The sequence below is a fragment of the Quercus robur genome, chromosome 3 (genome assembly GCF_932294415.1).
Source record: "Quercus robur chromosome 3, dhQueRobu3.1, whole genome shotgun sequence".
Lineage (NCBI taxonomy): Eukaryota > Viridiplantae > Streptophyta > Magnoliopsida > Fagales > Fagaceae > Quercus > Quercus robur.
The window spans coordinates 62,914,274-62,940,989 of NC_065536.1; the positions used below are offsets into that span (position 1 = coordinate 62,914,274).

At 39.5% G+C, this 26,716-nt stretch overlaps 1 long non-coding RNA gene across 4 annotated transcripts; it reads left to right on the top strand.

Moving 5' to 3' along the window:
• Nucleotides 1-14,799: 14,799 nt before the first annotated feature.
• LOC126718811 (uncharacterized) lies at nt 14,800-24,880 on the top strand. 4 transcript variants are annotated; one of them, XR_007653062.1, is made up of 9 exons: nt 14,800-14,960; nt 15,110-15,216; nt 18,794-19,288; nt 21,582-21,683; nt 21,782-22,348; nt 22,654-22,728; nt 22,886-22,952; nt 23,878-23,968; nt 24,413-24,880. It is a non-coding gene; the product is annotated as an uncharacterized LOC126718811 (long non-coding RNA). The 4 variants fall into 4 exon arrangements; XR_007653060.1 differs by lacking the exon at nt 24,413-24,880 and having other exon boundaries at nt 23,878-24,150; XR_007653061.1 differs by lacking the exon at nt 24,413-24,880 and having other exon boundaries at nt 21,804-22,348; nt 23,878-24,149.
• The last annotated feature ends 1,836 nt before the right edge of the window (nt 24,881-26,716 follow it).

The following is a 26,716-nucleotide window of genomic DNA, read 5'->3' on the forward strand; positions in this document are numbered from 1 at the left end:
AAAAGGTTTGATAAATGGGCCTAGAACCAATTTTGTACTTCTAAAAATACATATCAACTTTGGGTTTTTTACAAAACTGCCACTGAATCCATATTTGTTGAAAAAAAAATACCAAAAAGTTGTATTCTTTTTTTTTTTTTTTTTTTTTTCTTTTTTCATATCCACATTTTTTGGGTATTAAAAATGATAATGAAAACTGAAAATATAGTCAAATAAGTTTTTCACGGTAAATCCTACAAAAATAATAAATGAAAATAAAATACACACTGAAAACAGGAACCAAACACCACCCAAAAGAGCATCACTTCAATTTTCACTCAAAACTAAGGGACATCTTCACTATTGAACTCTAATAAATCTTAGCTTGTTTGATAGCGGATGAACATTTGTTGGTCTTCGGCCCATTTAGTGGGCTAAATTAATGCTAGATACATACGTTGGTATTTCAAAGTTATGGCTTTTACTTGAAGATAGATTGCTATTTGTAATCGAATTAAGACCTCAATTAGTTTTTACTTTTTAGTGTAGGATATGATTGACCCTAGATTTCTTATTCAAGAAATAAGAGACTTTATGTATTGAACTAATTGATGTGTCCTTAATCACAAAAAATAAAAAATAAATAAATGCAAAAGGCACTACAAGTAGTTTTACTACATAAAACTTATAAACCAATATAACAATGAATATGATTGATAGATTTCAACATCTCATAAATGAATATATTTATTTCCACGTTGTAAATGGTGACACATCAATTTATAAGCGTATTGTAGTAAAATTAGTAAGATCATGCTAACAAGTGCCCTAATGGCAATGGTTAACAATCCATTTTAAGAAAATTTTAACACAAATTTTATGGGAAATGAAAAAAGCTGTCAAAATATTAATTGCTTTTTTTTTTCTTTTCCCATAAAAATTTTCTTTAAATGAATTGTTAATCATTACCCTAAGGGAATCTGTTAGCATTTTCCAAATTAGTAATATCCCTAACACTACTAAAAAGGAAAATAGGTCTCACAAAATGATATGTCATCAATCATAACAGATGTGATTAATGATACACAATTTTATTTTATAAAAATAATATATTTTTTAAATTATTTTTATCTCTTTCATATCTTCAAATTTTTGAGTGATATTTGAGATGTTATTTTTTTATTACATAGGTGTCGATCACCAATAACAGTAGTGAGATTGCCACTTGAATAGCTGATGTTAAAATTTTCCCAACCCTAGTTTTTATAAAATTGGACAGGTTAATGTGTGCCTTTAGGTGTCAATCACCAATAACAGTTGTGAGATTGCCACTTGGATAGTAGATGTGAAAAGTTTTCCCGAACTTAGTTTTTGAAAATTTGGACAAATTAATGTGTACCTTTAGGTGTCAATCACCAATAACAGTTGCGAGATTGCCACTTCGATAGCAGATGTGAAAAATTTTCCCGACCCTAGTTTTTGAAAAATATTACAAGTTAATATATGTCTTTAGAGGATACATTAATCATCTATATTAGGAAAATTTTTGTAAGAAATTAAAAAAACTGTTAAGAAAGTCAATCACTTTTTCATTTTTGAAAAATAAAAAACTTATAGGAAACTCATTCAAAGTCTGGCCATTGATAAGGATTAAGGAGAAAACAACCAATAAAAACAGTCCATAGAAAAGAAAACTCATGCAAACTAGCCGTTGATCCTGAGCAAACAATTGTAAACTAAATTGATCAACTAGATATAAAAAAGGCCAAATATATATAAATTACATAATTAAATAAAAAAATCTAGAGTAGTTAAGCATTCACGTAACATTAAAAAATTTAGTTTTTAATAAAAAATTTATTTATTTATTTTAGCACTACACTTTAAAATATATTTTAAATATATTTTTTTACCACCAAATTATCTATTTCTCACACTTTTATTTAAATAATATTTTTTATATTCATCATATAGCTTTTTTTTTTTTTAATGGGAATCATATAGCTATTATGATAGTCAATAAAGATGACACTTTGTGGTAGTTTTAGGTGTTAAAATTTTTTACTTTAGACACAAATAATAATGAGAAATAATTTCATATTTTGAATCAATCAAATTTCTAGAAAGGAGAGAGATGAGGGATACATTCATGGCATTCTAGCTTGCATGTTCAAATCTGGTGCCCACGCACAGTAATTGTATCTGTCAAGTCAAAGTCATACACAGAACCCCACTTTCTTTGGGGTACGGTTAATATATGCCGCAGCGTTGCTAACAAATTTATTTTTAAAAAAATTTTATTGAGATTTAAAAAAGTTGTTAAAATTTTTTCAATTTTTGATAAATTTTTTTCAAATTTGGTTTATTATTGTTTGTTCTTAAAGTACATGTTAGTAAAATACTTCTGTTTATTATAAAAAAAACATCATTTATCGTGTTTTAGAGTGACTCTTAGATACTTTTATGGCATAATAAATAATTTTTTTTTCTCACATTTATATTTAGATATATATATATATATATATATATATGAAGACGGTAAGAAATAAGGCCTACCTGACGGGCCCACCTGATGGGCCTGACGGGCCCACCTGAACGGGCCTGACGGCCCTGCATGACGGGCCCACCTGAACAGGCCTGACGGCCCTGCATGACGGGCCCACCTGAACGGGCCTGACGGCCCTGCATGACGGGCCCACCTGAACGGGCCTGACGGCCCTACCTGACGGACATGACGGGCCTACCTGAACGTGCCTGACGGGTTGGGACTGTTGGGCCTGTGCAAGGGCTATCCCACGCGCTTTGAAGGCCCATCGCTGACAGGCACAGTAAGGGCCCATGATCCAAAATCTCTATCTCCTAGAAAAGCCCATGATCCGAAAACGGAAATCTTGACTCACTACGCTCAAGGGAATTTGTATGAGAGTCCCACATTGAAAAGGTTTGGAAACCAAGGAGAAAAGTCAACCCTTTATCACTATAAAAGGCCTGCCACCCTCAAGGATCGAGGTACGCTTTAATTGACCCTCTCTAACGCTCTAAGTAAAACAGAACAATTCTAACTTGACCGTCGGAGAACCTTTGGCCGGCACCACACCGGTGCTCTTTGAAGGATTCTTTCGATTGCTTCGTCGTGCAGGTTCGATTCGAGTCGCGAGTACGGTGTGACCCATTGGTGACAATTTTAGACGTCATCAGTTGGCGCCGTCTGTGGGAAACGGAGTAACATTATCGCTTCCTGGACAAAAGAGTTACATGGTACTCACACGCTCGATGGCAACCACAAATGACGTCCAAGAAGAAGCCCCTACGACTGCCCTTGAGAGACAGGTCAAGACGCTCGTCGCAGCCGTGGAGCGCCTCACCAAACAAAACCACGACCTGGTAGAGCAGCTGAATCAAAAGAGTGCGGCGCTGAACAGCCAAGGAGAAGATCAAGAAGGGAACAGTGCGGAAAGGAGGAATAATGACGGACCACAGGAGAGTAACGCCCCGAGCAAACAAGTGCGACGGGACGCTAGCGTCCCTTCGGTGACGGATACAGCTCCACAACCCATCATCGCGGAGATGCAGGCGATGAAGGAACAGATGGAAGTACTGATGAACGCTCTCAAGGGGCGAGTGTCCAGTGATCTTGACGACCTTGTCAACCGGACCGACTCGCCATTTACGGCGTCCGTCAATTCCTTCCCCCTGCCGAGTAAGTTCCGCATGCCGAGTATGGACAGTTATGACGGGAGCAAGGACCCTCTCGATCACCTAGAGACCTTCAAGACCCTGATGCACCTTCAGGGAGTGGCAGACGCAATTATGTGTAGGGCATTCCCTACAACCCTGAAGGGCGCAGCAAGGATTTGGTTCAGCCGGCTAACACCAAACTCCATCGGCACCTTCAAGGAGTTGAGCGCTCAATTCACTACGCACTTCATCGGAGGACATCGGTATAAGAAATCCACGGCTTGTTTAATGAACATCAAGCAGAGAGAGGAGGAGACGTTACGGGCCTACATATCACGCTTCAATAAAGAAGCGCTCTCGATCGACGAAGCCGATGACAAGATACTAGTGGCAGCGTTCACGAACGGGCTGAAGGGGGGTAAGTTTTTGTTTTCCCTATACAAAAACGACCCAAAGACCATGTCGGAGGTGCTTTACAGGGCCACCAAGTATATGAACGCTGAAGACGCCCTATTAGCCCGAGAAGATAGACCCAAGAAAAGAGACAGACAAGAGGATCCCCGACAGGACCAGGGGCGGAAGAAAGGAAGGATGGGAGACCGAAGGGAGGAGAGACGTCCAAAACATATGGGCGCAAGGTTCACAAGTTTCACCCCGCTGACTGCTCCGATAGACCAAGTCCTAATGCAGATTAAGGACGAAGGATCCCTAACGTTTCCAGGAAAGCTGAAGAGTGATCCCAACAAAAGGTCCAGAGACAAATATTGCCGCTTCCATCGTGACCATGGTCACGACACGGCCGATTGCTACGACTTGAAGCAACAAATCGAAGCCCTTATCCGACAAGGGAAGCTGAAGAAATTCATCAGCAAGGAGAGAACGGAGCAACACCCACAAGAACAACACCCCCGTCGAGAAAACGAGCGACCAAGGCCCCCATTAGGGGAAATAAGGATGATAATTGGAGGAACAGCCGCGGCCGGATCGTCGAAAAAGGCTCGCAAAACATACCTTCGGATGGTACAGAATGTCCAGTTGGCGGGTACAGTGCCAAAGATGGCAAGAAGGGAAGGCCCCATTATCGGGTTCTCGGAAGAGGATGCAAGACGCCTACACCACCCACACGACGATGCCCTCGTCGTCACCTTGCGGGCAGGCGACTACAATATCCACCGAGTGTTGGTCGACAACGGTAGTTCGGCCGACATCTTGTATTATCCGGCGTTCCAACAAATGAGGATTGATAGGGAGCAGCTAATACCGACAAACGCCCCGCTCGTTGGTTTCGGAGGGAGTAGGATATTCCCTCTGGGCGCAGTCACGTTATCGGTGACAGTAGGAGATTACCCCCAACAAATCACCAAGGACGTAACATTCTTAGTGGTCGATTGCTCGTCAGCCTACAATGCTATTATTGGACGACCCACGCTCAACTCGTGGAAGGCGGCAACATCAACTTACCACCTGATGATCAAGTTCCCAACGGAGTATGGGGTAGGAGAGCTACGCGGAAGTCAAATTGCCGCACGAGAATGCTACGTAGCTATGATGGAGGTGGAAGACCAGATCCAGGCCTTGAACATAGAAGAACACCGAACGACGGCAGAACCTACAGAGAAGCTAGAGGAGATAACTCTCGACAGTTCCAATCCAGACCGAACCACCAGGATCGGAACGCTTGCCAAACCCGCAATCCGTCAAGAGCTCGTAGCTTTCTTGAGAAGCAATAAGGATGTGTTCGCTTGGAGCCATGACGATATGCCAGGAATCGATCCCTCGGTTATGGTACATAAGTTGAATGTGTTGCCCTCGTTTCCACCCGTCCGACAAAAGAAGAGAGTATTCGCCCCGGAACGAGACCAAGCAATCGCGGAAGAGGTCCGCAAACTCCAAGAGGCAAGCTTCATTAGGGAGGTCTACTACCCCGATTGGCTGGCGAATGTGGTAATGGTGAAGAAAACGAGCGGCAAATGGCGGATGTGCGTGGACTTCACAGATCTTAACAAAGCGTGCCCCAAAGATAGCTATCCCCTTCCAAGGGTCGACATCCTAGTAGACTCGACGGCTCAACACCAATTGCTAAGCTTCATGGATGCTTTCTCAGGTTATAACCAGATTTGCATGCACGAGGACGATCAGGAGAAGACTTCGTTTGTAACCAGTCAAGGACTCTTCTGTTACAAAGTGATGCCATTCGGCCTGAAGAATGCAGGGGCAACATACCAGAGACTAATGAACAAGATGTTCGCACAGCAAATCGGGAGGAATGTCCAAGTCTATGTCGACGACATGCTGGTGAAGAGCCGGAAGGAGGAAGACCACTTGGAAGATCTCAAGGAAACATTCGGCACACTTCGATCCTACAACATGAAACTTAATCCGAGAAAGTGCGCATTCGGTGTAACTGCGGGCAAATTCCTAGGATTCATGGTATCTCAAAGGGGGATTGAAGCTAACCCGGACAAAATCCGAGCCATAATGGAGATGGCCCCCCCGAGAAACGTGAAGGAAGTACAGAGCCTTAACGGCAAGGTAGCGGCATTGAATAGATTCGTGTCGAGAGCGACGGACAAGTGTTTACCCTTCTTTCGAACATTGAAAAAGTCATTCGAGTGGACGAACGAGTGTCAGCGAGCCTTCGAGGAATTAAAAACCTATCTATCTTCACCACCTCTACTGAGCCCCTCGCAACCAGGTGAAGAACTCTTCCTCTATTTGGCTGTCTCCACGGTGGCCGTCAGCGCGGCCTTAATCAGAGAGGAGGACAGGGCACAGAAGCCCGTGTACTACGCCAGCCGGGCGCTCCGCGGTGCCGAGGAAAGATACCAACCTATGGAGAAACTCGCTTTTGCGTTGGTCACGGCGGCTCGCAAGCTCAAGCCCTACTTTCAAGCCCATACCGTGAACGTAATGACCGACAAGCCCTTGCGAAGGGCACTGAGTAATCCTGAAGCCGCGGGTCGACTGACGCTGTGGGCAATAGAATTGAGTGAGTTTGACATCAAGTACCGTCCACGTGTGGCCATTAAAGGACAAGCTGTAGCCGACTTCATAGCAGAGTTTACGCATGACGTGGACAAGGGGGCAGAAGAACCCCCCCAGTGGAACATCTACACCGACGGATCATCCAGTAAGCGAGTTGGAGGAGCCGGCATATTATTGCTGTCACCTGAAGGAGACAAGATTGAATGTATGGTCCGTCTCGACTTCCCCATTACCAACAATGAAGCAGAATACGAAGCGGTGGCAGCAGGACTCGACCTAGCCAAAGCCGCCGGAGCTGAAAGTGTGGTCGTGCATTGCGACTCTCAAGTCGTGACCAATCAAGTAAACGGAGATTATGAATGCAAAGGGGAAAGGTTGAAGAGATATCTTGATCAAGTAAGGGCGAGAGTCAACGGGCTAAAAGCAATGTTCGTCCAGATCCCCAGGGGAGACAATGAGCTCGCCGATCGGCTAGCCAAAGCCACTTCAGCAGAACATATGATGACACCGGGTAATGTACTTCCCTTTGTTCAAATCTTTCCGCTAATAGACCCCGACAACATGCAGGAGATACGCTCCGAAAGAAACTGGACTACGCCGATAGCTTCATACTTAAAGGACGGGATATTGCCTGAAGAGAAAGAGGCAGCGAGAAAGCTAAAAGTCCGAGCGGCAAGGTTCGTCTTGATAAAAGACATTCTTTACAAGAGAGGTTTCTCCCGTCCTTACCTAAGATGTCTCGGGGTTGAAGAGGCAGACTACGTGATAAGGGAAGTACACGAAGGAATATGCGGGAACCATTCTGGATCGCGGTCGTTAGTGCACAAATTGTTACGAGCTGGGTATTACTGGCCGACCATGCAAAAGGATGCTGAGTCCTACGTCAAAAGATGCGACAAATGCCAGAGGTTCAGCAATTTTATTGGACAGCCAGCTGAAGAGCTAACCCCCATAACGGCTCCATGGCCGTTCGCTCAGTGGGGACAGGACATCATGGGACCTTTCCCAACGGCGATAAGGCAGCTAAAGTTCTTGGTAGTGGGTATTGACTACTTCACGAAATGGGTAGAAGCGGAAGCCTTGGCCACCATTACAGAAAAGAACATTAGAAGTTTTGTCTGGCGGAGCATAGTATGTAGGTTTGGTATTCCTAGAGTCCTTGTCTCAGATAACGGGAGGCAGTTCGATAACGGCCCCTTCCGTGATTTCTGCACACAGCTAGGAATAAAAAACCACTACTCATCACCCGCCCATCCTCAGGCTAACGGTCAGGTTGAGGTCACAAACCGATCCCTGCTAAAGATTATCAAGACTCGGCTCGAGGGGGCAAAGGGCATATGGCCAGAGGAATTGCCGAGCATACTGTGGGCATATAGGACAACGGCGAGGACTCCGACAGGAGAGACACCGTTTCGACTAACATACGGGAGCGAAGCAGTCATCCCAGCAGAAGTTGGGCTCACAAGCTACAGGGTTCACAACCACGACGAGGGCAGGAATGACGAATCCATGAGGCTACAGCTGGACCTTATAGATGAGGTCAGGTTGGCAGCAGAGCAGAGGATCGCTAGATACCAGGATCGCATGTCCAGACATTTCAACTCCCGGGTCCGACAAAGAAGCTTCCAAGTAGGAGACCTCGTACTCAGGAGGGTCATGGGTGCAACTAGAGACCCTACACAGGGAAAACTCGGCCCCAACTGGGAAGGATCTTACAGAGTTACGTCGTGGAAAAGGAAAGGAACATACCACCTGGAGACAATAGACGGAGAAAAGCTACCGCATCCGTGGAATGCCGAGCACTTGAGGAAATACTACCAGTAATAGCGACATGACAACCAGTTTCTCTTTTAAGACTTTTTGGCATTATTAACTTTTTTTTAACTGTTTAACTATTTTTGCTACAATATTGTCGTGCCTTTTTTTTAAGCCCAAGGGGGCAGGCACTTTTCCTTTACGCATTTCTATAATCAGATGCAATTTTGATCTTCTACTTGAATGTATGTCATTGCAATTGTCCACAAAGTTAACGGAAACAAAATGAAGTCCACAAGATGGACGGATTATCCTACAGGGACGATCACCCTAAGTCCACAAGATGGACGGATACAATATGAAGTCCACAAGATGGACGGATCGTCCTACAGGGACGATCACCCTAAGTCCACAAGATGGACGGATACAATATGAAGTCCACAAGATGGACGGATACAATATGAAGTCCACAAGATGGACGGATCGTCCTACTGGGACGATCACCCTAAGTCCACAAGGTGGACGGATCATCCTACAGGGATGATAACCTTAAGTCCACAAGATGGACGGATACAATATGAAGTCCACAAGATGGACGGATCGTCCTACAGGGACGATCACCCTAAGTCCACAAGGTGGACGGATCATCCTACAGGGATTATAACCTTAAGTCCACAAGATGGACGGATACAATATGAAGTCCACAAGATGGACGGATCGTCCTACAGGGGCGATCACCCTAAGTCCACAAGGTGGACGGATCATCCCACACGGATGATAACCTTAAGTCCACAGGATGGATGGACGCAAAATATAAGCCCACTAGATGGACGGACACAATAGAAGTCCACAAGATGGACGGATCGTCCTACAGGGACGATAACCCTAAGTCCACAATATGGACGGACAAATATAAGTCCACAAGATGGACGGACCGTCCTGCAAGGACGATCACTTTATGTCCACAAGATGGACGGATCATCCTGCATGGACGACCACTTCAAGTCCACCTTAAGTCCACAAGATGGACGGATCATCCTACATGGACGATCACCACAAGGTGGACGGACTATACTAAATGGGGATAACTTAGTCCACAAAATGACCACTTAAAGTTCACAGGTTGGACGGACACAAAATGAAGTCCACCATATGAACGGATCATCCACGACGTGGACGGAAATAAGATGAAGCAAACAAGACGGACTAATCATTTTAGACAATAGAGTAGTATCAACAAGGTGGACGGAACATTCCACAGGTTTTGAAAAGAATAAGTTTTTAAGATCAAAAACATACTTATACACGAACGGATGTAAACAGGTCAAGCAATGGCAAAATTCAAAACATATAAAATGAAGTGCACGGATTCATTTAACAAAATAGGCCATTAAAAGGCAATGTTTACACATCATCAACAACGGATGAGAATTGTTCCAAAAAGAAAAGAAGAGAAAAAAAAAAAAAATCCTTCTACTGAGCCTTATCCGCATTATCGACGGGCTGTGGAACCGTCTCCGTGTCAGGCTCAGCTTGGTCAACTTTTGCTGGTGCAGACGCCCCGTCAACAATGGCGTCGTCGACATCAAAGAGGTCGTCTGTATCCTCGGAGGCAACAGGCACGACGGATGACTGAACCGGGTCTTCAACTTTGAACTTGGAAGGGTCCACGTCTGGATAAGCTTGCTTGACTTGACGGAGGGCATCCATGAAGCCCTGATGGAAAGAGTCGCCCAGCTCAGTGATCAGGGCGTCGGAGTCACGGTATTCACGAACCGCCACGTCCTTAGCCTGACGGACTTCATTTTTCAGATCGGCTATCTCTTTGTCCTTGCTCTCTAGAGCCTTCTTTGCCTCCTCCGTCGTCTGTTCAAGGCTCTTCCTTGCCTTCTCCGACAGCTCAAGCTTTTTCTCTATTTTGGGTCTCCAGTTTCGCAGTTGGAGGAGTTCTTCCTCCGTCTTCTCCGCCTTGGCCCGTACACGATCCAAGGCCGTCTCTTGGCTGAGGCACCGTCCCATCAGCCCCTTCATCATGACCATTGCCTGAAAAATAACAACACAGTTATAAAACAAACTTTCGACAGATGATTTAAGTTGTATTTGAGTAGTAGACGGACTATCTTACCTGTGTAATTGTAAACAGGCCCGTCTCCCCCATGGCCTCTGTCGAGTGGTTGCCTAAGTCTTCATAATCCTCCACCGAGATGATGGAGGAAATCTGTTCTAAGGCATGCTTAGAATCCTCTCGAAGAAGGACGGGCGGCTTCTCGTCATTCTTCGACGGGCCTTTCATCAAGCCCTTGCCAACCCCGTGCTTGGTTGGAGTGACCGTCTTCGGAGGCTCCGCCATGAGTCCCACGACGGGATCTAAAGACACTTTGGCCTTCTTGGCCTGACGGTCCGCTTTGGGCTGAGTCTTCCGCTTAGCAGACGGATTGCTTGGGCCCGTCGCAGGGGGAGCGTCGTCAGCAGTCTTCTTTGCAGCCTTTGACCGAATCAAGGCTCTTCTCTTAGCATCGTCCATCTCTGAAACATGGACGGGGGAGTTAATTAACAAAAAATAAGATGCACAATTTTTTTCAAGTAAAGGGTGACGAACTCACGTCTCCTTATCTTTGTTTCGTACTTGACGGCAGCCGCTGTAGGTTCCGGTCCGTCGCAATACCAGTGAATGGTATTTAGTGTTACCAGCTTCGCCCAAGTCCTTTCCTCCGGCTTGGTCTTTGAGAGGATTTTCTCAATGAAAGCAAACTCCTCAAGGTCAATTTGGGGCCGTCGTCTAACTGCAAAAGAAGAAAGAGGACGGTTAGATTATATTCAAAAAAAAAAAAAAAAAAAAAAAAAAAAAAAAAAAAAAAAAAAACTTAGTAATGTTAAAGTTTGGTGGATAGTCCATACTAGACGGATCCAATATGCCCCAAGTAGTGTCGACGGGCATGAAATCTGTTTCCCCAGGACTACCCATCCAACCATCGCCTTCTAGGAAGAAGAACCGACTCTTCCAATCCCTATTTGAGTCCGGCGTGTCATAGATGACTTTCAGCAACGGACTCCTGGGGACGAAGCTATAAATCCCCCTGGATTTGTCAATTTCGTCCGGACGGTAGTAGTGGAAAAACTCCCTAACCGTCAGCCTCCTTTCTCCGTTGGACATGGCACCGTACAGGACCTCCATCGCTATAAAAACTCTCCAAGCATTAGGGGAAATCTGGTTCACGGATAACCCCAGCTGACGAAGGAGCAAACGGTGAAGCGAACTCAATGGGAATCTAAGTCCGGCCTTCAACATTTGCTCATACACCCCGACTCCCTCTACCCCGTCATAGTAACACCTCTCTGATTTGTAGGGTAGACGGATCGTAACATTTTCTGGAATTTGATAATTATCCCTAAATGTCTTAAAGTGCTTTTCCTTGATAACGGACGTGAAGAAATTCACCGTCCACTCTGGTAGCATGACGAACTTCCTAAGCCCATCAGCACCAATGACGGATCTGACATCTTGATCCTCACCAACACCAGGTCCCTCGTCTGGATCAACCACCTCCAGATCCTCATATGTTGAGGACGAGGAGGATGTGGACGGACTACTATCATCTGGACTACCTTGTTCTCGTTGACTGGACGGATATACTTCCTCGTAATCCACCCCGTCACGAATAACTGACTGATTACTCGACGCACTAGACATTTCCTACACGAAACGACAAGAGCCTAAGACTCTGACGGTCTATGTGTCTATAACGGATGTGGATTGTAAGGAAAATTAAAACAAGTATAAGTTTTAAGAAGAGCACTTACCAGTTTTGCCAACAAAGTGACGAAGGACGGCGTTGACGACTAAGGTAAATGAACGGATCAGCAAATTATGACGGGTGCGCTCTGACAAGGGTGACGGGTGAGCTCTGACAGCTTGATTTCTACTGAAACTGAAGAAATGAGAGGAATCACTCCATTATTTATAAGAGAGATGCACGGAAGTCGAAGCGTCGCTTCGATCTGAGATAAGGTCCAATCAGCTTGCAACACGTGTCATCGGCATTAATTACCTTCGTACAGCCTCTGTAGTTGGTGTGATCGACGGACTCCTCATTTGAACCGTCATCCTATCTTGCGTTGATCCGTCAACCCGTTATGACAACTTTAAACTCCCCGTCTCATGAGCCTCCTTCCGTCATAAAAATACCCGTCATACCCTCACATTTGGATCGTCACCCCATTGATCCTTTATCCTAAAAGCTGACGGACCATTGGGGTGAAGGGGGCAACTGAAGACGGTAAGAAATAAGGCCTACCTGAACGGGCCTGACGGCCCTGCATGACGGGCCCACCTGAACGGGCCTGACGGCCCTGCCTGACGGACATGACGGGCCTACCTGAACGTGCCTGACGGGTTGGGACTGTTGGGCCTGTGCAACTATCCCACGCGCTTTGAAGGCCCATCGCTGACAGGCACAGTAAGGGCCCATGATCCAAAATCTCTATCTCCTAGAAAAGCCCATGATCCGAAAACGGAAATCTTGACTCACTACGCTCAAGGGAATTTGTATGAGAGTCCCACATTGAAAAGGTTTGGAAACCAAGGAGAAAAGTCAACCCTTTATCACTATAAAAGGCCTGCCACCCTCAAGGATCGAGGTACGCTTTAATTGACCCTCTCTAACGCTCTAAGTAAAACAGAACAATTCTAACTTGACCGTCGGAGAACCTTTGGCCGGCACCACACCGGTGCTCTCTGAAGAATTCTTTCGATTGCTTCGTCGTGCAGGTTCGATTCGAGTCGCGAGTACGGTGTGACCCATTGGTGACAATTTTAGACGTCATCAATATATATGTTAAATTTTTGGTAGATCTATTATAAATATGAAAGGCTGAAAACACTATTTTGTTATACTTTGCTCGAGGCTTCAGAGGATCAATAATATGAAATCTCATTTTCTTCTAAAATCTGAAATCTCGATCACGAATCACGATACACCATTACACTGACTCAAATCAGTTCAGCAAGTTCTCATAACTTTCTCGTGAAGTGGTGCACATGGCCTCTGGCAATAAAACTTGTACATTCTGAAGAAACATTAATGACGAAGAGAATGATAAAAAAAAAATCTCTCTCTTTATTAAAGTTTAATAATTAAAAACCGGTTCTCTACCCAAATTTAAAGAAATATAGTGATTAGTACCTTGGTTTGATGATAAAGTGTTATTATCAGGAGCAGACTTCATAGATTGAAACTCCCTAAAAAAAAAAAAAAGCTAAATGCTAACCATTAACATTACAATAATTATGTGGGTGAGTTGTGAAAAATGGAATATAGGAAAATGTTAAAGGGGCATAGTAAGATAATAAAAAATTGGCTTTAATAAAAAGGTCCGATTAATATGTGACCTTAGGGCGCACATTAAACCATCCATTTTTTAAAATATTTTTTTGAAAATTGAAAAAATTGTTAATACTTTTTCAATTTCCGATAAAATATTTCTAAAAATGATTAATTATTGTGTGTCCTTAGAGCACTCATTAACAAAATCCTTAATAAAAAATTAGTATAAATAAATGAAAGTAAAATTCAAAAAGTTAACTTTATTGATTTTATATCTAATAAAAGTAGTCAAAAATTTAATAAAAATTAACTTTATTAACATAAACTTCTTTGTTTTTTTTTTTTTTGATGGGACATAGGGTCTGTTTGGATTGAACTTATTATTGCTGAAACTGAAAACTGAAAACTGAAAGTATTGTAACAAAATAATTTTTAAATGTGTGAATAGTATCGTTGGACCAATTTTTAATATTTTTTAGTAAATGAACAGTAATAAACAATGCTGCTACAGTATTGCTACAGTGCGCTACAGTACTGCTACAGTGCTTATTGTCCCTGAAACACGTGAAGTGAGGAAAAAAGAAAAAAAAAAAAAAGAAAAAACGCAGCTTGGATTCAGCGGAAAACGCTGAATCCAAACGGCACCATAAACTTGTTTGTTAACTAGCACTTTGTGGTGCCCATTAATACTATCAAATAATAATAGATTTATATCTCCACTACTCATAATTCACCCATGCTAAGAGTTTCCATGTAAATGTATTGAGTTGTGAATGATCGAAAAAAAAAAAAAAATAGTCTGTTTGTATTTCCATTACTCACAACTCACCATGGGGTCAATTTTGGTAAAAATTATGTAAAATGTTCTCCAATACAATTCTCCAACACTAATGAAGGAGTGCTATTTAACTTAAGTAATGCTAGGGACACTAACTTTAGCACAAATTTATGCCACAACACGCCACATGACAAGTTGTGATTAGTAAGGGAGTGTCAATACTTCCTTACCAATCATAACTTGCCACGAATTGTGATACATATCTATGCCAAAATTGGTATCCCAGCATTACTCCATCTCACCCCCTCAATTTATCTACTCCTTCTCCATGGCCCTTTCTTTCTCCTATTTATGCCACAGCATCATCTCTCACTACTAACGAGCCAAGTTCTCTAAAAATATAAACCCATTGTTCACATTAGCTGAAACAAAATCCTTGCCTCTCTTGCTCCCTTCCTCAGGTGAGTCCTCACTCCTCAACTCATTTTTTTTTTCTTTGTTTTTTATGATTGGTTGGCACATCACGTATGTGGTAGATCTGTGTAGTTAAATGGTTTTGAGAGGAATTTTTTTAATTTAAAATTTTAATTATTTTTCTTTATTTTGTTAGATCTGAAGAATGTGGCTATTAAATGGTATAAACCCCAAGCAAGGCTTCTTAGGTGCTGATATAGGCACAAACGATCATATGCTGGAATGGGTGGACTAGGAAAGAAGGTAAAATAATATGTCTAATTAGATAGTTGATCTAAAGTGACTACCTTAAGTTATGTAATGCATTATTATTGGAGTGTGTTATATATTTGAGTGATATTACTGTTGAATTTGTTATGATGATTTTTTCTTTGAAATTTATTGTCATAATTTTATTTGAAATGATGGTAAAAAATTAAAATTTTAAAGTTTAAAATTTTCAAATGGGACTAAATGAGGCGAATGTTTATTTCTTAATTTGTGAAATACATTGTTACACCAGATTATTAATCATCGGCACCTCATTAAATGTGATTTGTAGAAAATGTTAATTTTTTTGGGGAAATAGGAAGGATAATATTCTTTGGATAAAATAGAAATTGTGATTGAAAATAATTGTTTGTCGTGAATGAGGGTTGAAATTTGTAGACCGTGCTGTGCAAATATAATCATCATGCCAGATGATGTTTAGTTCTATTTCTTCCTCTATAATTGTTATTGAATCGTGGACAATGATTTTTACGGTTAAAAACATGATATTGACCGCATTTGGATCTACTTCGTTATTTTGGCACCTTGGCGGGGGTGTGTTCGTAGACATTAAGTAATAAGAATAAGGTGAGTCGTGGTTTTCAGACTGAGGTATCAAGGTCTGGGCCTAGAAGTTTTGCCCAAATTGCTGACATCATGGTAAGAAATGCATTATACAACAACTAGCTAGGGTTTTAATATTCTACTATTTTAGATTCAAATGTAACGAATATAAGTAGTTTGATGAAACCAATTTACTGATGAATTTGAGCATTTTGTGTGAATTAGTATGAAATTTTTAGCATTGCTTGCCTCATTAGTCAAATTTCGAAATAAAAACTAATGTTTGCCACCTTTTTAGCAAGAGATTGGTTTGGTATATAGCAATTGGTTGTTCTTTGAATGTGCTTTCCTTTGTTACCTTCTCTGTGGAAAACTACCTAGGTTGAAAGTGGAGAGCTCCAATACAATTGGCATGCATATGCACATAGGCACATACATAAAACACATACCTTATCTTACCTTCACTTTGAAAAATTTTAAAAACATGAGTGGCTATCACTTGGTGCATAGCCCATAGGCCCAATTGATTGTATGTTGTAGAATTAATGGGGTAAATATTTGAATGTGAAGTTAGCATTGTTTAGGCTTATTACTCAATTTGTAACAAGTCATATGATCTTCTAAGGCACAGTCTACATCCAACATGAAAAGAACCAATCACGATACTAATGGCCTAAGATGCCTAAAAGTGCAAATGAGGAAAAAAATTTATGACCAAATGGCAACTAAAACCAAGGGTAAAAAAAAAAAGAACACATTATGCTAAGTGTGATGTTTTTGGATTTGGGTCTTTCTTCATTTTTTTATAGTTTTGACCAAAAAAAGAAAAAAAGAAAAGAAAAAAAGAACACATTATGCTAAATGAAAAGAGAGATGCAAAATTAATGCATGAAAATATGCAATAATGTACAAAGACCCCTAGGATGATTAATGCAGACTGATAATGTGTGAGTATGTTTAAGGTTACTTTTTAGGATGCCTAAATTATGGTTTTGACTCATAGACATACCTATCACACGACATATTACAAAACTCATACTTGCAACTAAACTTAAGCTCATTTAACTTGTGCGTGAAAAAAATAAAAAATAAAAAACAATGCATGAATGCAATACTGAAGTACATAGACTTTTAGGACATTCAAAAGATAGGAGTATTGACACAAGGATACATCAAATTTTTTTCAAAATTTGTTTGTAAACCATTTTCCTATAAACAAAGTAAGAATAAGTGAGAACCATTTAGTGTTGACTTTCTTTGTAACAACGCATTAAAAGAAAATTGTAACATTGCTTGTGTGTATTGTTTTAGCACAAGTGAGCCTTTTAGTTAGAAATGAAATGGACTAAAGAGTCAGGAGAGACAAGATGACTGCATTAAAAATTGAGGAGATTCTAGCCTTTTGCCCCTTTTGAGCAAATTATTTGGCAATATGTCCCTATTTCCAAACTATATAGAGGCATGCCGCTGTTTCGATACTCAATTACCATATAGCCGAGTTACTTAAGGAACTTGACTATTAGGAAGCTGAGTTTTGGGTAGGTTGGTGCCACATTGGATTGTCACCGTGGCTTTTGTGCAATAAAATATTCCGTGTTACTGTTCATAACTCGGCAATGGGGAAATCGAGTTATATGTAGAATAAAATGGGATTTTGAATGTAATGTCTCCAAAACAGTTTGTCTCCCTTCTTCCTCAGTCTAATCAGTAGCCACCCTCAGTTCGTTTAGTAGACCCTTTCCAAGTTCAACGCATCTTCAAGTTCTCTTATTTCTACCCGTACCCAAACCAAACCGTTCAGTAGACCTTTTCTGAAACTCAACCCAAACCCACACCTTTTCACTCTCACCATAACCCTCACCATAGCCAAGGTTGAACCCAATCTATCTTTAGAGTTAAAGGATTAGAAACATATTAAGGTAATTTCTAAATGCTGAGTTCAATTTTTTTTCCCCTTTGCATTTAATTTGAGTTAAGTGTTGCTTGTGCATGTACTCTGATTTGAGTGTGGCTTCTTAAGTTTTTCTCTGTTAGATTTTTCTCTATTCATTATTATTGTTGCTGTTTTAGCTTTGTTGGGTTTGGTTTTGAACTGGGTTTTGATGCATATCCAAGGCACAAATTCATGTAAAATACAGTTGGCATGACAATGGTGTTCATTATTAGGTAAAATTGCTTTTTAATTCATATAGTTTGAAAGTGCATGTCACGCTTCCACAAATTATTCACTATTAAAATTCTGTCTAGTGCTGCTGTCCATGCAAAGAAAGCAACATCTATAGGAACCTTGACTTGCCAGATGCTTTTGTATGGAAAACTTGCCCCTACCCATCAAAGCTTCATAACAAGAATGAACTTCAAACTTACTGGCTTTTACAAGCTTCCACTCTGTTAAGTTATTATTATAATAGATATGAAGTGTGTGTAATGGATATGCACGCATATATCTACACACATACCATAAAATGCACATCATGGACATCCACTATCACTAAACTAAATTGAACTCATAAATACCCTGTATATCTACTGTTTTGGGTTCCTAAAACCTTTGCTGCCATTTACTCTGCTCAGGGTTCTAACCGTGCCATATTGTTTTTATTCAACATCTTAGTTTTTTTTTTTTTTTTTTGGTTTTGGTTTCATGTCATTATCCTTATCATATGGGAACGTATAATCTTACCACATCAATTGAAAGTCTGTTACATTTTGTGTACAGATGCATAATTTATTGTCTTAAGAGACTAGAATTGGTAATTATCTCAAGAGAGAACTTCTGACAATTTGTTATTTTAAAGTAGGATTTCTGTTAAATAATAGCTTAGGTGAGGCACTGTAAATATTAGTATTGAGCTGTACTTTGGATAATGTTATATTATTAATATTTCCCTCAAATATTAATATTGAATTGCAGTTTGCATAATGTTTAAAATTAATATTGAACTATACTTTGATTAATGTTGTTCAGGCTTCCCACTGATTAGTAGCCTGTTTTATACAAATTTAGGAGTATCTAATTCCAATGCTCTGCACGATGATCTCGTGCGACTTGGAGCGCCTCTTGTTGACCGTATCTCGCTCACACTGCCACGGCGAAACATGCGCTAACATGAGCATGCAATGACTAAAATAAAAAAAGAGTACAATCTTATGATACTCAGTAGGTGCAGGTATCACATGCTACAACTGGCGAAAGAGCTGGCCGCTGCAACGAACAGGCAACGAACTCCGACGGAACGTAACAATGTCCTCAACTACTCACTTGTCAGAATGAATGCCTATGTGGTGTGTGTGTCTTATGTCTACGAGTTAAGTTAATAATATTAGTAGCGTTAGTGTTCGATATGCAATGCATGCATATTGGTAGCATCGTATAAGAATAGTTAAGTTTTCTGTGTTATGCTGTAGGTGCAACCGCCGTAGCCAACAATCAACTCACTCCGGCGGAACGTAACAATGTTCTCAACTACGAGGATTACTTGTTTGAATGAATGCTTATGTGGTGTGTGTGTTATGTTTAGGGTTAAGTTAATAATGTTAGTAGCGTTAGTGGTCAATATGCAATGCATGAATATTGGTGGCATTGTGTAAGTTATTTTAAGTTTTCTGTGTTGTGTCGTAGGTGCTTATTGAAAAACATCATGTGTGGGAATATTTAACTTTTATGCGTTATGTGGGAATAATCTAGATTATGAACAACATGCATGCTCCTTACAATCAATAATAAGTTTTACATAGTACAAATGCAACAACAGTGACACACATACATATAAAATATAGTTAAGCAAAATAGTTCTCCAACAAAGTCCAATTACACCACGACACGATTACTCTTCATCTGATATCTCCAAGTCTGACTGATAAATGAGATTAGCAAGAAGTGATTACATGTATTGTGCGTGCTCGTATAACTTACACTCCACTGACTCTTGAATCTCGACTTGGGTCTGATATTGATTAAGACGTATCTTCATTCTATTATTTTCTTCTCTTATGCGGTTCAATGCTTTACGAAATCCATCGATCGTGTCTGTTGGCATCTGGGATGCGAGTCGTCGAGGCACTGACAACTTATAACCAACTCATCATAAAACATTTATTGTTCATAAAATAACCAAACCCACTCATGTCTCATGGTATTGTGAACCCTTGCACTATTTCGCAGATTCGGATCAATTGGATAACTAAACTCATCTTCCAATACTTAGCAACGACCCACAATAGTGAATACATTGCAAGGCTTATAGATGAAACGGTTGTTAGAACCAGACATTGACGCTGAATACAATAATATCAAATGATCAAGTTAACAGTGTGCATCAACTGTTGGCAAATAATGTAACGCTGCATAAGATGGTACATGACAAAGACATTCATAAATTTGTGTATTATTACATGCTAAAAATGAAATACTAACACTCACATTTGACCATAAACATTAGACATTGTTGTTAATGTCTACATGTTGTGTGCAATTCAAAATGTTGTTAATGTCTGACCAATGATAAGTGTGTACATTCAACTTTTGCAAATTTAAAGATTAACTATTCATTAGTTTTAGCAAATCTAAAAATTTTCATTTTTTGTCAATGAAATTTATACTAGCAAAGACCCAATATAACCCAATGTACACACATAACACTCATCACCGTTTCTATAGATTATTGTACATTTCTTATAACACCAAACAACACCAAGCAACTAATATAACCCTAATGTACTCATATAACTCATTCAAGAAAATACCAAAGCACAAGTAATACAACCTATCAAATGAAACTTCTTCTCTAACAAAAACATACATTATGGTTGATAAACTTTTGTAATATTTACAACTACTTTTACCAAAACAATAAAATTCTCTATGTACTTCAAAGAAGAAATGAGTTTTTCACTTGAGATGATAGAAAGATAACACCAACTTCTGGCAGAAAATTTTGAAAATGAGAAGTTAATCTGAAAATGATGAGGAGAATCTAATACAATGCTGCATGAGAAGCTGATTTGTGTATTTATGAAGTAAATAGTGGAACAACTCGATTATACTTAAGTCGAGTATGGGTTAATAACTCGATTTTCCATTCATCGGGTTGAGCTTCACGTGCAAACAGGTGATTTGAAATTCGTCAGTAACTCAATTTCAGAGTAATCGAGGTCTATAAGAACTCGGTTTCCCTATTGCCGAATTATGAACAGTACCCTGTAATATTTTATCGCCTAAAAGCCACGCTGGATCGCCACTGTGGCAAGAACCTGCCCAAAACTCGGCTTCTTAATAGTTGAGTTATTAAAGTAACTCGATTTTGTGGACATCGAGTATCGAAACAAGGGCATGCCCCTATATAGTTTGGAAACAAGGGCATATTGCCAGATAATTTGCTCAATAGGGGCAAAAGGCTAGAATCCCTTAAAAATTCAAGCTTTGACAGCAAAGACAAGTGAGAGAGAGGAAATATGAGGAAGTTGAGTGAAGGAAATTGGGTTGTGGTAGTAGCCAATATATAGAACTTTGGGATGGGGCTAGCTAAGGACTATTTCAGCCACTGTCACAACTAACTATAATGGATTTTAAGAGTGTTAGGACCAAAAATCGCTTGATACTAAACATTCACATAAAGAAAACAACAATACTTGTCTATTTTAACATAATAATCTACATTTTTTTTATATTTTATTTTACATTATATTGCATGTTATGTCCTAAATTCCATTTGCTATGTTTGGTTGTCAATTGCCACTTCATATCATGTACATAAATTTTCACTATTGTAATAAGACTGTTGAATATGATATAGGCAAAAGACAATGGGGTAGCAGTGGAGCATGCAGATGTTCATGTGAAAGTATACAGTATCAAAGATGGGGCTCCTGTTAATCCCAAAGTGGGGGAGAAGATTGTAAGCCTTATAGTGTAACCTATTTCTTTTGTATTTTGTGCGTGAATTGTTTATAGAAAGTAATATGTTATTTGGTTTTTGTGTGAAAACATGCTAAGATGAATCAAATTTTAACTCAAGAGGGCAGATCACTACGAGGAGAGCGTGGTGAAGGAATCCTATAGTCGAAAAATGATGCGTTTGCTTAAGTGATGGGTGCAGAATGTTATGGACGTGTACGTGAGGTGGGTTTTGGACCAACCCCATCAGGAAGAAGTAGGTCCAACCCTTCATGCTATACCTTAACTCTACTGTCGTCAAGCGAAACGACCCATCGGATTACTGAATTGGAAACTTCGCTTGCATCTATGATGGACCAACTTTCCCATTCAGAGGAGAGGCATTCAGAGGAGAGGCATCAAGAGAATCTTGCCCAAGCACTAGCCCAATCAGATGCACGGCATGAGGAGTAACTTGCCGAAGCACTAGCCCAATTAGATGCAAAGCATTAGGAGCAACTCACCGAAGCACTAGCCCAATCAAATGCAAAGCATCAAGAGCAACTCACTGAAGCACTAACCCAATCAAATGCAAAACATCAAGAGCAAATGATAGAAATGATGTTGCACATAAAAGAAATGTTCGCCCAATTTAGCTCACTTATGCATTCTTCACTGCCTTCTCAGGTACTAAAAATGTTACATTTAATTTAATGAAAATTGCATGTTTATTGCAATGCCTTGTTATGTGCTACTAATACGATATGTTTAATATATTCAAGATAGCGCTGCATCTAAATGAGGACTCTCCGTGGATATTGATCAAATTATTTTGTATTACTTTTTGGCTGATCATGAAGGAATATTGTAGACATGAATATTATTTTAATATTATAGACATGTTGCTATGTAGACAGGTCGATCATGCCATTCAAAGATTGACAATTTTTTTTGTGAACAAACCTTTTTAGTTGAATCTCTTGTATATGTAGACAGGTACATTGATGCTTTAACAACATAGAAGAGTTTAAGAGGATTAAATAGTGAAGCCATGCATTGTTCTCAAGGTAAGTTTGAAATATATAAATACCGTTTTGTAATTTTTTTTAATATCTTTATTGTTATTTTAGTACTTTTTGCTAGTTCCATTTGTGTGATTTTGTTGGATAAGAATTTTTCCATTATTGCTCATGTTGATCATGGCAAGTCTACGCTTGCTGACAGGCTTTTGGAGCTCACTGGAACCATTAAGAGAGGCCATGGTCAGCCTCAGTACCTTGACAAGTTGCAGGTATATCAGCACTTCTAAAAGAATTGTTTTTCTTGTTGTGTAGGAAAAACATGAATCGGGTATTCAATGGAATTTGTATTGCTTTCGAGTGGGCTTGTTTCAAAGTGATGAGTGAAGTTTATACTTGTTGAGTTGTCTAGGTGGAGACATGAATTGGGTATGATATGGAATTTATATTGCTTTTGAGTGTATGATGCTTTTCATGGGTTTGTTTCTGAGTGAAGAGTGAAGTATATGCTTGCTAAATTGTTTAGGGAGATACATGAATTGGGTATTCTATGGAATTTTTATTGCTTTTGGAGTTTGTTTACGAGTGAAGTTATAGACTCTTCCTAGTTGGTTAGAATTATAAAAAAAGAAAAGACGAGTTTGCTTAGTTGTTTAGGAAGAAATGTTTGTGGCGCTTTTGATGAGTTTGTTTCCTAGTGAAGTTTGAGTCTTCTTAGTTGATTAGAATGATAAAAGAGAAAAGAAAAGAGTTTGCTAAGTTGTTTAGGAACATATAAACGCATAACCTAATTGTAACATATACCTTTAGCCATTTTCATTGCCATGTTTTGTGTATTTATTTTCCTTTGTAAGTGTCATTGATGCATAATATACTTAGATGCTTGCTAGATTTTAAGCCTAACATTTTAAACAAATTTAGGAAGCTTTTTCAAAGATGCAATGCTTCACTCTCATATAATCATCCTTAATTTGTTTGGTCCAAGCCACTATCATTTCTTAGAAAACTATTGAAAGTTGTTTGAAGAGCTGTCTAACTTCACTAATCTTGTTTTTAAGAGCGTCTCTAGTTGTTGTATATTCTGATCATAGCATTCAATCTTAAAAAATTTAAGGTTTTCTTTATATGAAGTAACTTATGTACTTCTTAGTTTTGCTTGGTTCGAAATAGCTAACTGCTAACTTTATATTTTTGCAGTGCCATAATGGACATACATTGGGCCCACTTGTAGACAAGAGCTTGGAGATGGGAAGGCACCCCTAGAAGCATTTGGGATAGCCATAGGAAGGTTAGGGACAATCATGTGCATACCCACCTGTATGTGTTGATACTTGCTGCATCTTTTTATGTTAAATGTACACTAAACTTTCCTCCATTTTGTTGCTGTATTGAACTCTATATTCCTTAAAGATTGATAATTTCCCATGGAGATTGAATCAACATTGTGACAGGTTTGAGAAAATTCCAGCTTGTTATTTGTTGCATGCAACAAATAACAAGTTGGAATTTAGTGTGTGACAGGTTTCTATAGCAGCGTTTGTAGACAGGCATTTGCCATCCGTCCTAGAAAAAAAAGAGAGGCTATAGCCGCGTTTTTCAAATTCAAAAAAAAAAAAAAAAAAAAAAAAGTTATACCCACGTTTTTAAAATGTGGCTATAGGTATTTTATATGGTATTTGATATGAAGATGGTTATGTTTGCATCAGAGCTATTGATGGTGTTTATGCCTCAGGATTACATTGGAGCTATCGATTTTGTCCATGTTCCCGTATTCCTATAAGCAACATACATATAGAGGAAGGAAAGGAGAGCCAACAATTAATTGCATGCATGTTTGTGATTTTGACATGAAATTCACATTTGCTTGTGTTGGATGGGAAGAGTCAACACACGAATATTTTTACACGAATATTTTTAAGTTGCCTCAATAATGAGAGTGATAACTTCCCTAAATCGCCAACTGGTTTGTATTGTTAATTTTATTAACTATTAGAATATTGTTGTGGTGAAATTGCTAATATAAAAATATTTTCATTTGTAGGAAAATACTATCTTGTTGATTCAGGATACCTTATAAAAAAAAGGGTTTCTTACATCATTTAAGGGGGGAGATATACTATTTTCCTGATTTTCAAGAAAGTTCAAGACCAAAAAATTCAAAGGAAAGAGATTTAGTTATTTCCATTCATCACTTCGTTCTTTCGTAGAGTGAACTTTTGATGTTTGGAAGAATAGATTGAGAATTTGAGAGATATGCTAATGACATTGGAAAATGGTTTACTAGATGTGACAAAAATAAAAGTAGCAAGGGAGGTTATTATGATAAAATGACACATGATCTCTTTTTTAGATGAGCTTGAGATAAAAGTGGTTTGGAACAATATCAAAGCATGGATATGTGGGATTTGTCCACTTACTATTGTTATAATTACCATTTATATCATGGTATTTTTTGGTAACTCTAGTTGATTGCAAAACTAGTTAAACAGCACCACTAATATTAACCTTATTTTCCATGAAAAGGTCTCATATGTGCATTCAATCTTTCATATACCGGGGGATTCACATATATGTGTGAGGCAGGATACAAATGGACGTTACAGGAGAGTAGTTCTCTTTCAGTAAAATTTTGAGCACAATTCAGTGTCTGTTGCGCCAAATGTTTACTATCTAATTAAATAATATGTTTCACACTCAGAATATCAAATTCATTCCCCACCTATAATAAATCTGAACATGTCTCTAGGAAAAATTTCAACCGATTTTGTTTGCCTTGTGATGACACTAATGTCACTAAATATGCCTTACTAAGTCATAGCCAATTCTCAGCATTACACAAAGGTAACAATAACACTATAACAATTTATGTGAATCATATGCACATCAAGCACTGAAGCACACAACACACATGAAAACTCTTAACCATTTTTTTTTTTACTTTGCCTCAAAATTCAAAGGATAATTTAAGGCTTTCTTCACCAAAATCTGCCTTGGTCTAAAGAAACAATCACCATGGTTCGCTAATCCAGAGTTACAATGCTTCTTCACACATGGACTTACATGTTGTTGACATCCCCAATTGCTTAAGTTTATATTTGCAAAAAAATAACTACCATGGCAATTATTTTGTTGTAACTACCTTTTATTTGTAGCCATATGAGAAAGAGCAATGCTTATTACACACTTGTTTATAACTGAAATCGTGATTTCAAGTAAAGTCACGATTTCAATTACATCCAACGTGTGTGTAAGAGTAATTACCGAACATGAGAAATTACATCTATGATAAATGGCCTTGTTGTCTTGGACTCTTGGAACCCTTTTATTGTTGCCAATACATCCACTAAGTCTGCACAACATGCCACAGCTTGATAACTGCCATCCCAACTTGCTGTCACATGTTGGACACAAGTGCATAGCCTGTTGCACATGTTTCAATACATTGCAAGTGTTGCCAAACAACTTCGCAACCCAAACATGCATACTAGCCTAGCATTCATTCTCGTCCATGCACCACCATATGGAAGCCATAGGCGTAGCCTATGCCAATGCCACCTCCAAGTCTGGCTAGCATAGTCCACACTAGTAGTGAGGCAAGAAATTTTCTTTTCCAAGGAGATCAAACTAAAAACACACACATTCACAAATCTATCAATGTGTGTATATAAACAGAGAAATACTATCCTTGGATTTAAACTAATACTAGTTACTATCAAAACTTTTTAAAAATATCTTATTTACTCTCTAAGCACAATCGACACATAACAGTGTTTATGCTCCTTTCTCCAAAAACAAATTTACTGTCTTAAATAATCCAAAGCTTGCAAGAGAGTTCCATAACTTTCCCCAAGCTTTTTGTTCTCTTTGTCAATTCAGATGCATTAAGAGGGAGTACCAAGGCTAGGTTTTCTTTGGTACTTCCATCGAGTTCTTGTTTAATAGTTATCTAAGGAAAGTGAGCTCAGATGAATGCTATCTGCTTGTAAATTTTCCAGTGAATACACGCTTCATGTGTTGTGTGCACATGCACCATAGT